Source organism: Takifugu flavidus, chromosome 4, assembly GCF_003711565.1.
Source record: "Takifugu flavidus isolate HTHZ2018 chromosome 4, ASM371156v2, whole genome shotgun sequence".
Taxonomy (NCBI): Eukaryota; Metazoa; Chordata; class Actinopteri; order Tetraodontiformes; family Tetraodontidae; genus Takifugu; species Takifugu flavidus.
The window spans coordinates 15,773,490-15,787,643 of NC_079523.1; positions in this window are offsets into that span (position 1 = coordinate 15,773,490).

A 14,154-nucleotide genomic window follows, 5' to 3' on the forward strand; every position below is an offset into this window, starting at 1 on the left:
GGAAAAACCTGGTCTGATCAGGAGAGACGGTGTCCATCCCACACGGGATGGTGCCTCTCTCATTTCTAGTAACTTGGCTAATTTTATTAGACCAAAAGTGACCTAACAATCCAGGGTCCACGCCAGGATGCAGAGTTGTAGTCTTACACACCTCTCTGCTGCTTCCATAGAACCCTCATCCACCAACAATAATATATTTAACACTATAGAGGTAGTCTGTGTTCCACGGTTAAAAGTTCACCAAGTGTAACTGGTGGAACTCCGCGTTGTGTTTTAATGAGACTCTCGTGTCCAGGATTATCTTATTATTCTGACAGCAACAAATAAAAATACGAATAAACAGTTAACAGCCCGCTTCCGTTCCTAGACACACACAAGGCGGGAAGACATACATTAGCGAAACTCGTCATGGCAAGTAAGCTAACGGTCGAAACTGTTTAAACTTCATATTTAAGTGCTGGTATGTTCTATTGTATGAATGAATAAACAAACATATTAAACAATCAATTAGAATACATAAATGTATGAACAGAGAACCAAACGTAACTAATCCAAATTGATGTGATGGAAAATGAGACACCCACCTCTCCCACAAGAGTATATTACAAAAGGGGAGAGGTGGAAGGATCACCATCACTTTTATAGGGGACACCACAGAAGAAGAAATGCAGGACACCGGAAATTCTGTATGGACCATATTTTATGTAATTAAACGCCCCATAACATATCATGACACAAAGGCCCTATTACACAAGCACAGAGCAGGGGAGCGGTCAATCACCATAATCTTATTAAAATTAATACCAAAGTACAAGTTGGAGAAACTAATATCACAATTAAGTGTGGACTGTTAAATATTAGATCTCTTTTGTGTAAATCCTTGTTAGTGCACTACCTGATAGCGGATCATCACATTATTTTGTCTTACTGAGACCTGGCTTCAGGAGGAGGAGTATCTTAGCTTAAATGAATCTACTCCTCCTACCCATCTTAATTATCATATTCCTCGTGTTGCTGGTCGAGGAGGGGGGGGTGGCACCAATCTATTACTCCAAGTTATTAAATAATCCTAGACCAAAACATGGCTCCAGTTCATTTGAAAGCCTGATTCTTGGCATCACCCATTTAAACTGGAAGACAGAAAATCCACTTTTGTTTGTAGTTGTATATCGGCCTCCTGCTGCGCCACATTCAGAGTTCCTTTCTGAGTTCTCATCTGACTTGGTCCTTAGAACGGACAAAGTCATTATCATTAGAGACTTTAATATCCATGTAGACATTGTAAATGGCAGCTTTAGAAATGGCTTCATTTCATTACTTGAGTCAGTTGGTTTCCTCCAGCAGATAAACCAATTGACTCATAGCTTCAACCACACCTTCAATCTAGTTCTGACTTATGCTGTTGAGGTAGAACATGTGTCAGTGTTCCCTCAGAACCCACTCCTGTCAGATCATTCATTGATCACTTTTACATTAATGATTAAGGATTCTTCTATCCTCAGAACACATTCTTACTATAGCAGATGTCTTTCAGATAATACTGTTGCTAAGTTTAAGGAAGCAATCCCTGCGATGATCCCAGGACCACTGTGTTTCCCCAGGGATCAATCATTATAATCTTAGCCCTGCTGAGGTTGACTATTGCTGAAGGTGCAGCAACCTCACTGAGAATCATGCTGAAAAAAAATAGTAAATCAGAGGAGGTGTGCCCCCTGGTATAATTCACATATCAGGGCCCTCAAGCAGAAAGTGCGAATACTGGAAAGGAAGTGGCATTCTTGTAAAATAGACAGTTATCATTTAGCCTGGAATGACTGTCTATTAGTTTACAAAAAGGCCCTCCATAAGGCTAAAACAGCTTATTTTTCTTCTTTAAATGAGGAAAATAAGAACAACCCCAGGTTTCTTTTCAGCACTGTGGCCAAATTACAAATCACAGTGTTTTAGATCCACGTATCCCTTCTTCTTTTAGTGGTGAAGACTTCATGAGCTTCTTCACTGATAAAGTTCTAGCTATCAGAGAAAAAGCTAATCAGGCCATCCCAACAACTGGACCATCACCAGATGTGCTGACTGTGGGAACATACAGGTTCTCCAACGAGCCCTTAAACTCCTTCAGCCCTATATATTTTTCTGAGGCGTCATCGCTAATTCAGAAATCCAAGACCACCACGTGTCTTCTAGATCTCATCCCAACACACCTGTTGAAGGATGTTTTACCATTGATAGGCAGCTCTATCCTGGACCAGATCAATTGTTCTTTAGTGACAGGTTATGTACCCCGGTCCTACAAGGTGGCAGTGATTAAGCCGTTGCTTAAAAAAACATCACTGGATCCTGATGTCTTGGCAAATTACAGGCCAATATCCAACCTTCCGTTTATCTCTAAAATTCTTGAGAAGGTGGTGGTGACTCAGTTACTGGAGCACCTGCAGAGTCAGGATTTAGAGCTCACAGAGCACAGAAATGGCACTTCTTAAAGTTACTAATGAGCTTCTCATAGCTTCAGATCATGGACTGGTCTCTATGCTGGTTCTGCTGGACCTCAGTGCTGCCTTTGATACAGTTGATCACAGCATCCTGTTACAGAGACTGGAACATGTGATTGGGATTAAAGGGACAGCACTAGACTGGTTTAGATCATATTTATCTGAGAGATACCAGTTTGCTCATGTCCATGGCATTCCCTCCTCATACAGTAGAGTTAGCCATGGAGTTCCACAAGGTTCTGTACTTGGACCAATCCTTTTCACGTTGTACATGCTTCCCTGAGGGAACATTATTCGGCAGCATGGGATAAATTTTCATTGTTATGCTGATGACACTCAGCTTTATTTATCCATGAAACCAGAGGAGACAGAGAAGTTAGTGAAGCTTCAGACCTGTCTTAAAGATATAAAGTCCTGGATGTCTTCAAATTTCCTCCCCCTTAACTCAGGAAAAACTGAGGTCATGGTTTTTAGTCCTGAACCTCTCAGGGATAGATTAGATCACGTGATCACTCTAGATGGCATCTCATTAACATCTAATCTTTCTGTGAGGAATCTTGGAGTAACTTTTGACCAAAATTTCTCCTTCAACTCACACATCAAAACTCTCTAGAAGTGCCTTTTTTTTTACTTGAGGAACATCACAAAGATCAGGAAACTACTGACGCGGCATGATGCTGAAAAGTTAGTCCATGCATTTGTTACTTCCAGGCTAGACTATTGTAATTCTTTATTATCAGGGTGTCCAAACAACTCTTTAAGAAGCCTCCAGTTGATCCAAAATGCTGCAGCCAGAGTTCTGACAAGAGATCACATAACTCCTGTACTGGCGTCTCTTCATTGGCTGCCCGTTAAATTTAGAATAATTTTTAAAACCCTTCTTTTGACCTACAAGGTCCTCAGAGGCCTAGCTCCATCCTACCTGGAGGAGCTAGTGATACCTTATCAGCCCAATAGACCGCTCCGCTCTCAGAATACTGGTCTACTTGTGGTTCCCAGAGTCTCTGGGAGTAGAATGAGGGGCCGAGCATTTAGCTACCAGGCCCCCCTGCTATGGAACCAGCTCCCTGTCCAGGTACGGGAGGCTGACTCCATCGCTACTTTTAAGATCAGACTTAAAACCTACCTCTTTAAAAAAGCTAATTGTTACTAAATCTGCAGTTCCAGTTACTACCATTGACAGACAAACTGTCATACTTAGGGGGTCATCTAATCATTAGGTTAACATCTTAGCTATGCTGTTATAGGCCAAGGCTGCCAGGGTCCAGAAAGATGATCACCTGACAGGCCTCTGTCACCCCACTGGGTCATGGTTTCCTTTCCTCTCCTCTCCTCTCCTCTCCTCTCCTCTCCTCTCCTCTCCTCATCAAGCAGACTAGTTATGCTGATTCCTGTGTAGTTTTTCTGCCCCCCCCCCCTTCTCTATTCATTTACAGGTATCGCCGCCTTCGGAGCTGCATGACGACCTCCGGCCCCGCCGTATAAATAGTGTATTTTTCTGTGGGTTTCTGTGCCCATCCTCTCCTCTCCTCTTCTCTTCTCTTCACTGGGTGAGACGTGTGTGAGCGGAGGAACGAGCTAGCGAGCGAGCGAAAACTGCGTGAAAGCGCTTTTTTTCCTATTCTTTCTTTGTGTGTGAGTGAATGCTGGGTAATATAGTTTAATTTATTGTGGTGTTTGCGAGTTTATATTAGTTTATCGAGTGTTTGTGTGAGTATGTGGGGCGGCCGACCGCCTGCGGCCGTCATGGGGCCAACGCCGGTTTAACCGACTTGAGTCGGAAGCACGGAGTCAAGGTGGGTGCGGGCTCCGTGCTTAATGTGGAGGAGGTGGCGCTGGCTGTGGGCCAAAAAATTGGCCACAGCTCAATCAAATCCGCCGCCCGCATTAATAGGGCGGTGGTGTTGTTCCTGGCCAAGGTGGAGCAGGTAAACATGTTAGTGGAGACAGGGATCACGGTGGGCGGACAGTTCGTCCAGGTAACTCCGCTAACACAGCCGGCGGCACGGATTACCCTGTCCAATGTGCCGCCGTTCATTAGCGACGAGTTCCTGGTACGGGAACTGTCTCGGCATGGGAAAGTGGTGTCTCCCATCCGCAAAATGTTGTCGGGCTGTAAGTCACCGCTGCTGAGACACGTAGTGTCTCACCGCAGGCAGGTGCACATGGTCCTCAACAATAGGGCGGAGGAGTTTAATTATTGTTTCATCATTTGGGTAGATGATTTTGATTATACCCTTTTCGCAACCTCCTCCGCCCTCAAGTGCTTTAATTGTAATGAGGAGGGTCATCTCACCAGGGCTTGTCCGAGCTGCGTGGCCTCGGACGCGCCGGTGGCAGAGCCCGCCGCTACCGCGCCCGTGGTGCCCCCGGCCTGTTCCGGCGGCGAGGTGTCGGTGGCTCAGTGCGGAGGGAGGCTCCGCTGCCCCGGACGGAGCGACAGCAGAGTTGCAGATGGAGGAGAAGCGGGACGAGTGTGTGCGTGAGACTGAGGTGAGTGGAGGGAGCGAGATTGTGGAGATGGTGGTAGAAATGAATGGTGAGAGTGGTGAATCGGGGGGAAGGTGGATTTAACTGGGGAGGTGGGTGATCTGAGTGGTGTGATGAGTGAGGTGGTGTGTGATTCAAATGAACTGGGGAAAAATGGTGAGGTGATGGGTGAAACAGTTGAACTGGGTGAGGCAGGAGAGACTGGAGACAGGATCCAAACGGGTGAGCAGGGTACAGTGGGTCAGGTGATGGGTGAACTCGATGGGCCAGGGATAGCGGCTGGTAAACGGGGTGAAGGAGAAGTGAGCACAGGTGAGCAGGACGAGGGAGCAGTGAGCACAGCTGAGCGGGGTGAGGGAGCAGTGAGCACAGGGGAGCGTGGTGAGGAAGCAGTGAGCGCAGGTGAGGGCACGAGTGGTGCGTCCGAGTGGTGGCTTGTTCCCGCAAAGCGGCGGAACAAGCGGAAAAGCGCCATAAAGGACAAGGGGGGCAAGACCGGAAGGCTGGACGGCAGCGAACTGTCCGGCACAATGCCAGACGGGCAGGAAATTGACCTGTACCCCTCAAGCTTGTTTAAAAAGTTCCTTACCCAGACCAAGGGCATGAAAGGCCTTGATCTGGGAACATATTTTCCTGACTTTCCAGCTAAATTGAAAAAAAAAAACCAACATTTACCATGTTTTCTTGTACTTATTTTTTACTGTCTTTGATTTTAATCTTTCCCCTCGGCATGAACACATTCAAAATTGGAACGTTCATTCAGGCCGCAGTAATCAATGCAGGGCTGAAAGGTCTTATCCTTCTCTTCGACAAAGAAGAAAGCTGCTCCTGCTGGTGATGATTAGGGCCGGATGATGCCTGCCGCCAGTGAGTCATTGATGTAGTCCTCCATAGCCTTCCTTTCGGGAGCCGGCAGGGAGTACAAACGACCCCATGGGAAAGAGGTGCTGTGCTGAAGGTCTATGGCACAGTCGTAAGTCCGGTGTGGTGGAAGAGACGTAGCTTTTGTCTTGCTGAACCCCTCAGCGAAGTCCCAATATTCGGCAGGCACTTCCTTTGGGTCCCGAGAGACACTGGAGTTGAGAGATGGTCGGGGAACTACAGCATGGCGCAGACAAACCTGATGGCAGGAACGGCCCCACCCCAGGATCGCTCCCGTGACCCAGTCTACATGCGGATTGTGTCTCCGCAACCACGGATAACCCAGGATCAGGGGTAGATGGGGAGAATGCAGGATGTGAAATTGGATGGTCTTGTGGTGGTTTCTGGACAGCAACAAGTGGATGGGCTCCCTCAGGTGGGTGACCGTCCCCAGCAAATGGCCATCCAGGGCACTGGCAGAGAGAACATTGGACAGAGGATCCGATTGATTGCTGGGCTAAATCCTCATCAATGAGTTTGGCATCAGCATCAGAGTCAATGAACGTAGCCAAGCTTGGCATGACAGAGAGGGCGTTGTGGAGGAAGAAGCACATGGGAATGACTCACCAGTACTTCCCACTCTACTGGTGAGTGCCCTATTGCTGGGCACTGGGAGATGAAGTGACCTACTTCACCACAGTAGAGGCAGAGGTTCCTTTGTCGACATCGAGTACATTCCTATGGGCTTAGTTGGGTATGTCCAACCTGCATGGGCTCTGGCTCCCTCATCTGGCCGCTGGTGGTTGTCCCCTTAATGGCAGAGGGTGGGTCCAGTCGAAAACAGGGCGACTGAAGATTTATCACACACCCTCTCAATTTCACCAGTCCATCGAAAGAAGAGGGGAGATTGTATAACACCAGCTTCTCCTTCAAATAGTCAACTACTCCTCTTAGGGAAGGCATCGCACCGGGCCGGCTCATTCCAATCACATTGCATCTATGGTGTAGAAGTCTATGGCATAATCCTGGGTGGTCCTCTTCCCCTGGCTAATGTTTAGTAAGCCTCCTGTGGCATTGGGCCTTAGATGTGACTCGCCAAAAACCTTGCGGAGCTCTGTGGCGAAGGCGTGAAAAGACGCGCAGGCGGGAGACGTCAGGTGATTCACCGCAAAGGGCAATCTAGCCCGCTCCAAGGCAAAGGTCTGGGGCTGCAGAGCATAGATGATGGAGTAGTTCGCAATGAAAGGATTGCTGCCCTCCGGGTCTCTGGTGTACCACTCGGGATCGCCTACCTGGTGCTCCGGACCGGAGCCGAGAACCGGAGGCAATGGTGTCGCAGTCAGAGCTGGAGCTGGGGCTGGAGGAGGCGGAAGTCACCACAGTGACTGTGGTGAATGCCACCATAAGCTGTTGGACCTGAGACGTTAACGCGGCCAATCCCTCGGCTTGTGACATCATGGCCTATTGGATCTCCGTGGCGGCCCTAGCGAAACAAGCTTCGCATTCCCACATCATCTTCTCAATGAATTCCAGACGAGTCTTTGGCGATGAGGCATGTGCTGGATCCATTTTAAATGGCCATAATGTACAGTAATGCGCAGAGCAATTGGACCCAAATGCAGCACGCTTGGAAAGGTGAGCCGGCGAAGCGACAGAGCAGTCGAAGACTGGCTGGCGCGCAAACAGAACCCAGAGGAGATTCACACGGACTCGGGTTCAGAGAGGGGAAGGAGGTCTTTACTGGGACAGAGGCGAGGCAGGATGGTCAAAAACAGGCAGGGTCGATACTGGGTGATCAGTCCATAAGAAAACGCTGGAATGACTTGCATGAATGCTGAAGACAATCTGGCAGAGAGAGAACGGGAGGCAGGAGCTTAAATACCCGGCTGATTACTGATTCTGAGCAGGTGAGTGAAATGATTCCTAGAAGACAGACTGTAACAGAGTGTATTTCAGCTCCCACTGAAGTTTACCTATGGAACTGAAATCAACTGTAATTTTTGAGAAACCCCATTAAAAGAGCAATAACATCAATGTAACTATAAACCTTAAACAAGTTTCTAATGCATGAATGCTACAGCCCAAAAATGAATTAGACTTACTAAAAATGCAATATAGGTTATTATAAGTGGTGGGCCGTCAGGGCCTGGAAGGCCTTCTCTGCTGGCCTAAAAATGTCTGAATCACAGACTGATGTTAATTATATTTTCAAAATATAATTAACATCAGTCAAATAATATTTTGTCCATGAATATGTATTAAATAATTCCATATGTATTAAATAATTCCAAATGGTCTGTCCGCTTCTTTTCATTGCCAGCCCCCTGGTTGCGCTGCCTCCAGATGTGTATTTTCATATTCAAGCATTTAACCAATCACATTTTAGCCACTATTTGTTGCCAGGGTCAGAGAAATCTGCCTGGAGGCCTTCACAATCAGTTCTGCAGGCCCTGTAACATTAAAAAAATGTCGATCAAACTGTTGCTTCAACCAATCAGATTTTGAGTTGGCGAGACCAAGGCCTTCTAGCAGGCGTAAGAAACGTCAGCGTATTCACACACTTTGATTGGATAGTCAGAGAGTGTACGAGCCAGAGCTAGCAAACTGCATCTGTAGCGAGCTGCACAAGCAAAGATATTGTTGTGTTGATTTAATAGCTGTTTTGTCAACCCACGATGGCTGAAGTAGGAAAAGAAATGGATTTGGTCGCAGATTTACTGTCAAAGCCATTTCCAAGACGGACTTTTTAAGAAAAGCTGGACATCGTTAAGCAAGGTCGGGCAACTCCGAAGCTAGCAAGCCTGTCACAACCGGGAAAAGGATTTGTCCGCCACTTTCAGTCCACTAACTACGAGCGGTACTCCTGGCTCACAGGCTCCGAGGAACGCTGCAAATTGTATTACTGGGAGTGCTTGTTATTTGCCACTGATCGACATGGTGTTCGGAGCCACACTGGATTTGTACATTTGGCTTGCCTAACCAAGGCAGCAACGAGGCATCAAAGCACTGCCGGACACTTACAAGCAACGGTGCTTTCCAAAACTTTTGGGGAAACCAGAGTGGATCTACAGCTGAGCGAGCAAGTGCGCAGGGAACTGGAGCTCCACAACGAAAAGGTGAAGAAAAATAGGGAAATCTTAAAAAGACTGATAGACTGTGTTTGGCGGTGACCATCCCCGTGTCTACTGCTTCTGTTGAACGGACATTCTCAGCCCTAAAGCGAATTAAAACTTATGCCAGAAATACAACAGGGCAGGCTCGACTGCATTAGCTTTGATGGCGATAGAAAAGGACTTCTTGATGGAACTGAAACGCACGGATAATCTGCACAATTGTAATTGTAATTGAAATCTTCTTGAGGAAAGGAGGATGGATTTTGTGTCCAAATAATCAGGATTTTTGGTGAGTAAAATCAAAAATCCTGATTATTATACTAAAATGTTGCTATATTCCTAAATAATTTAGCGTGTTGGGGAGGGTCAGTTTGGGAATTTCCCAGCATGCTTTGTGGCAGTGTGTCTGTGGGTTCAGGTTGGTGTTAACCCTGTTTTTGTTCGTTGTAAATGTTATCTTTTGCAACTTTAAATGTTAATGTTCTATTTATTGAGTTCTGGTTGTTGATGTATTTAATTACTGTTTGTACTTGCACACCATAAGCCAGGTAATGTGTGTGATTGAAGACCTTCCTTCCTTCATGTGTCTTCAGTTCCATGTTTAATAAAGTGATGCTTTTCTGCAGTTGAACTGCAGAATAAGCTGGCAGAAGTCTGTGTCTGAGTTCTTCTGCAACCTAAAACCCTAACTCACCACAATAATATTGCAATTTTATCAGGTTATTTTTGATGATTTTTTTATGTGTGTTGCAGCTGTACCTGCAGTGGAAGTTTTATAGCCATAAAATGGTTATTGAGGGTTGGATTGATTCAGACAGAGCACTACTGAAGGCCTAGGTGTGAAATGCACGGCCCGCCACTGGTTGTTATGATACATATTATGACAGATACCTAACAATCAGGATGATAAACCTGATGAGATCTCACTTCATGGTGGAACAGATTTTAGTGCTATTGCCCCACAGTAAGAAGAGGTTGTGGGTTTGATTTCAGTGTTGTGCTATGATCTGTCCATGACTCTGGGTGTTCCAGTTCCTCCACCACCAGAAACATAGAAGGTAGCTTGGCATGTGCTCCAACGTTACAGTGGCACAGGAGTGACCCTCTGTCTGTCCTTGTCAATAATGACAGAACGTTCCAGCATCCAAACTTCACACATGAGGCAGAGAAGAAAACAGGTCTTGGTTTTGGGCAAATATGTGCTCATAAATTATAAAATCTTCTACCATTGCTCTAAATGAGCTGCAAATCACTGGGGAAACTCCTCATCCAGAATCATGCCAAGCTTTCCAATAACACAGCAGCCAACAGAGGAAGAAGGTCATTAAGATGCTAATTAGCGAACAACATGTGAGCCATATTAGATACACAGTTGATTTTAATCTTGCTATGAGTTAACTAATTAATGAAGAGAGGCAGAATAATGGGACTCTGTTTAGATAAGTGCCCACAGCAGCAGGTTCCTGTAACTCCAGTGAATGACCCTGGTGAAGTGGAGTGCCCAGCTGCTGCAAGTGTTGCTGAGGAGGAAAACTGCTAAAACAGAGATATAAATGTGATACAAAATTTGGCACTGCTCTATTTTCATTTGTATCTTTAGCCAGAAATCAAATCTGATGATGACCAACATATTTTAGCAAACAAATCAGTCAGGGAGAAAAACACAGCACTGTCCCCAAGAGGTGACTAATCTTCATCAGGCCAAACCCACTTCAGGCAAATGTAAAAACATTTTCTCTTTTGGTAAATGAAGGAGAAAAATATTCAAAATTCTTCAGAAATTCTTGTAAATTTCTTCAGCAATTGAATTGAACACCCCAGATACCTGGAACACCCCAAAACTTCAGTCAGGCACCTGTTTGCTCACTTCTCTTCAGCATTCAATGCCCTGCAGCCAGAACTCCTAGCCACAAATCTTTCCTCCCATATTTACCTGGATGGCCAGCTATTCCTGGGGATCCTGGACTTTCTGACCAGCAGCTCACAAAGAGCTATGGCAAACCAGACTTTTCCAGACCTCCAGCGCCCCAGGGCTGTGCGCTTACAAGTCTAATCTTTATCCTTTACACTGCGGACTGCAGATCCATACAGCCCAACTGTTACCTGATCAAACATGCTAATGATACAATTCTTCTGTCTGGAACTTGTTGGATCGCAATACCTTTGTGTGTAGCTGCTAATCCGCGTGTTCTTTGAATGAAGACTTAAAGAAGAAAAATACCAATTTCAAAATGTATTTTAACAATAGAACCAATTCGAGATACAAATATTACAGACCTCCGGGCCAGTTCATAACCCTAGCAACAACAGAGTCAATTGCCAGGGCACGAAGTCTGACAACCTAACTATCCCTTGGCCCAGTCTTTTATAGAAACACACATGCAAATTCTCAATGTTCATGCAATCCAATCCAGTTCCTCTGCTGGGATGACCTCGTCCTCTTCTTCCAGTCTCCTTTGGTGTTGATACAGTCCTTCTTCTCCATTATCTTCCCCGGTGGCCAGATCAAAGTTCCCATTCTTTATGCAAATAAGATCACCAACCCCACCATGATGTCCCATTTACAATGAGTGTTTGACACCCCCTGCCTGACTGGTCCTGAGATTACAGTGGAACAAACAACAATCCTGTGAATGGAATGTCTCTATTCTTTATTACATTTGCTAATGAGTCTACCTTGCCTAACTTCTAAGAGAAGACAGGAACATATGGTGAAACACATAACAACAAGATAAAGACAATTCTCAACAAACTGTACATCAGTAAAACCAAAGAGATGGATGTCACATCCATCTCTTTGTTCCCTAAGGGACCACCATCATCCACTGAAACCCAATGAGGGTAGAAGAGGACTACAAATACCTGGGTACCATCTTCAAGCACCTGTTAAAAATCTGTAATATTCTGTAAAATACTTCCTCTTTTCTTTGGAGTAATAAAAACATCTTATCAGTCCTTTATAGAAATTGTAATAACATTTCCCTTTACCAGTTGGTTGCACTCCACCAGCCTCAAGAATATAATTTGATTACTGTCACTTCTCTAAGATCATTGGAGTACCTGCGAGGACCTTGCTCAACATTTGTGAGTGCAGACAGCTACCAGGTCCATTAATGACCTCTCACACCTCCCCACTCAGCTTTTGAATGGCTTCCCTGTGGACTTGGGCTCTATCACCCAGGACTAAAGAAGGAGAGACACCTTTGCTCCCACAGCTGTTCTCCTCAATTCCTAATGCCCCCCCCCCCCCCCCCCCCCCCCTTCCCCACCAACATACACACAATAAACACATACTCCTTAAGCTTGTTTACATGTACTGAAGGAAACCGAATTCCTGCAATAGTTTGATTACGTAAATGCATGTAGTTGCCAAAGCTCAACTAGAATTGGCTCATAGTGGTCCAAATGTAGCTGGGGTACCTCTCCCATATAGACTGATTGTGAGTTGACTTACAGGAAAATGTGGACGGTAAGCTGGCCTCTGAGCATGTGCGATGTTTCGATGGTATTTCACTGACCTGGAAGCAGGTCAGTGAAAGCTAGTGGTACTAAATTAGTTTGGTCAATTACTGGAACAAAACAAGGATGCCGCAATGCTGGTGTATCTGAAACATTTCAATATATTAATATCATGGACAGGCAAAAAATCCAAAATAGAGATATATTTTAAAAATCCGTGGAGCGACTGGCTGAATTCTCTGCGAGCCCGCTGCAATACACATTTGCCACATGCATCAGCATTAACAAAGTGCTTATGGTTGCTCTCAGTTGCTCCCAAAGAAGAACATACAAATAGTACTGACTCATAAAGTTGTTCATCAATATCAATAATTTAGCTGTAGCTGCTAGCTCACCAACTAACTTTTTATTGATTGTTGTGGTGTAATGTAAATGCTCAATTGCAATTCGTCACCTAGCTGGACTTGAAACCAACCATAAACTCCCTGTCGCAAGGTAGTTCTTAGACAACTCTAGTTGCATAAATTATGCAATTATTTTCCAATTTTGTTGTACATCTAAATGCACCGCTCCCGGAACTTTTCCCAGCTTACACAACACCACTGATTTTTTAATTTTTAAAAATTCTCCTAACCCCCCATAGACTGATTTTTAGGTCAATGGATTTCACCATGTAATATTCATTAATTTTTCATATTATGTAAATTATCTACCCCAGTTGGACTCTATACATTAATACTTAGTGAATACTTTTTCTTTTTCTGCTTTTTATGTCTTTTCCTCCTCATCTCTGGAGACTTCAATCATGCCTCTCCATCCTTCTCTCTGCACAAATTCCCCCAGTACGTCACTTGCCACTCCAGGGACAATAAAACACTGGACCTGTTTTATGCCAACACCAATGAGGCATACCACGCTCTCCCTCTTCCTCCCCTGGGCCGTGCCGACCACAACCTTGTGCACCTCCAGCCTGTGTATGAACCTCTTGTGCAGAGGCAGCCTGCTGTCACCCGCACAGTGAAAAAATAGTCTGAAGAAGCCGAGGAGGCCCTGAAAGACTGTTTCAAATCTGAGGGATATATTCAACGAAGCCCATGGGGAGGATATTGACAATCTCACGCACTGAATCACTGATTAAATTTTTGTGTGCAGGACACCGTACCCACCAGGACTGTACGAAGCTTCTCCAACAGTAAGCCCTGAATCACCCCAGACACAAAGGCCCTCCTGAAGGAGGAGAAGAGGGCTTTTGTGTCTGGAGACAAAGAGGAGCTGAAGTGTGTGCAGAGGGGGAGGGAGATCAGGCAGGAGAAAGACAGCTACAAGAGGAAAATGGAGAACCAGCTGCAGCAGAAAGACATCTGCGGGGTCTGGAAGGGACTGAAGACCATCTCGGGTTTCAAGAAGCAGAAGTCCCAGCCTGTGGGAGACCGGGAGTGGGCAAACAACCTGAACTCTTCAACAGATTTGATCAGGCACCCACCTCTCCCCCAGCTCAGTCTCCTCGCCTGCAACCCCCATCACTGACCGTGCCCCCAGTCCACTGGTCCTCTTGTCCCCCTCCCTCTCTCATGACCTTCAGCTCACACCTGCCTGACACTTCAGACTCTGGTCCGTGCCTATCCACCCCTACCAACACCTCCCTGCTCCAGTCTGTTCCTCACAACACACCAGGTGAGGAAGGCCCTGAAAAACAACAAGGCCAGGAAAGCGACAGGTCCAGATGGCATCAGCTCCAGGCT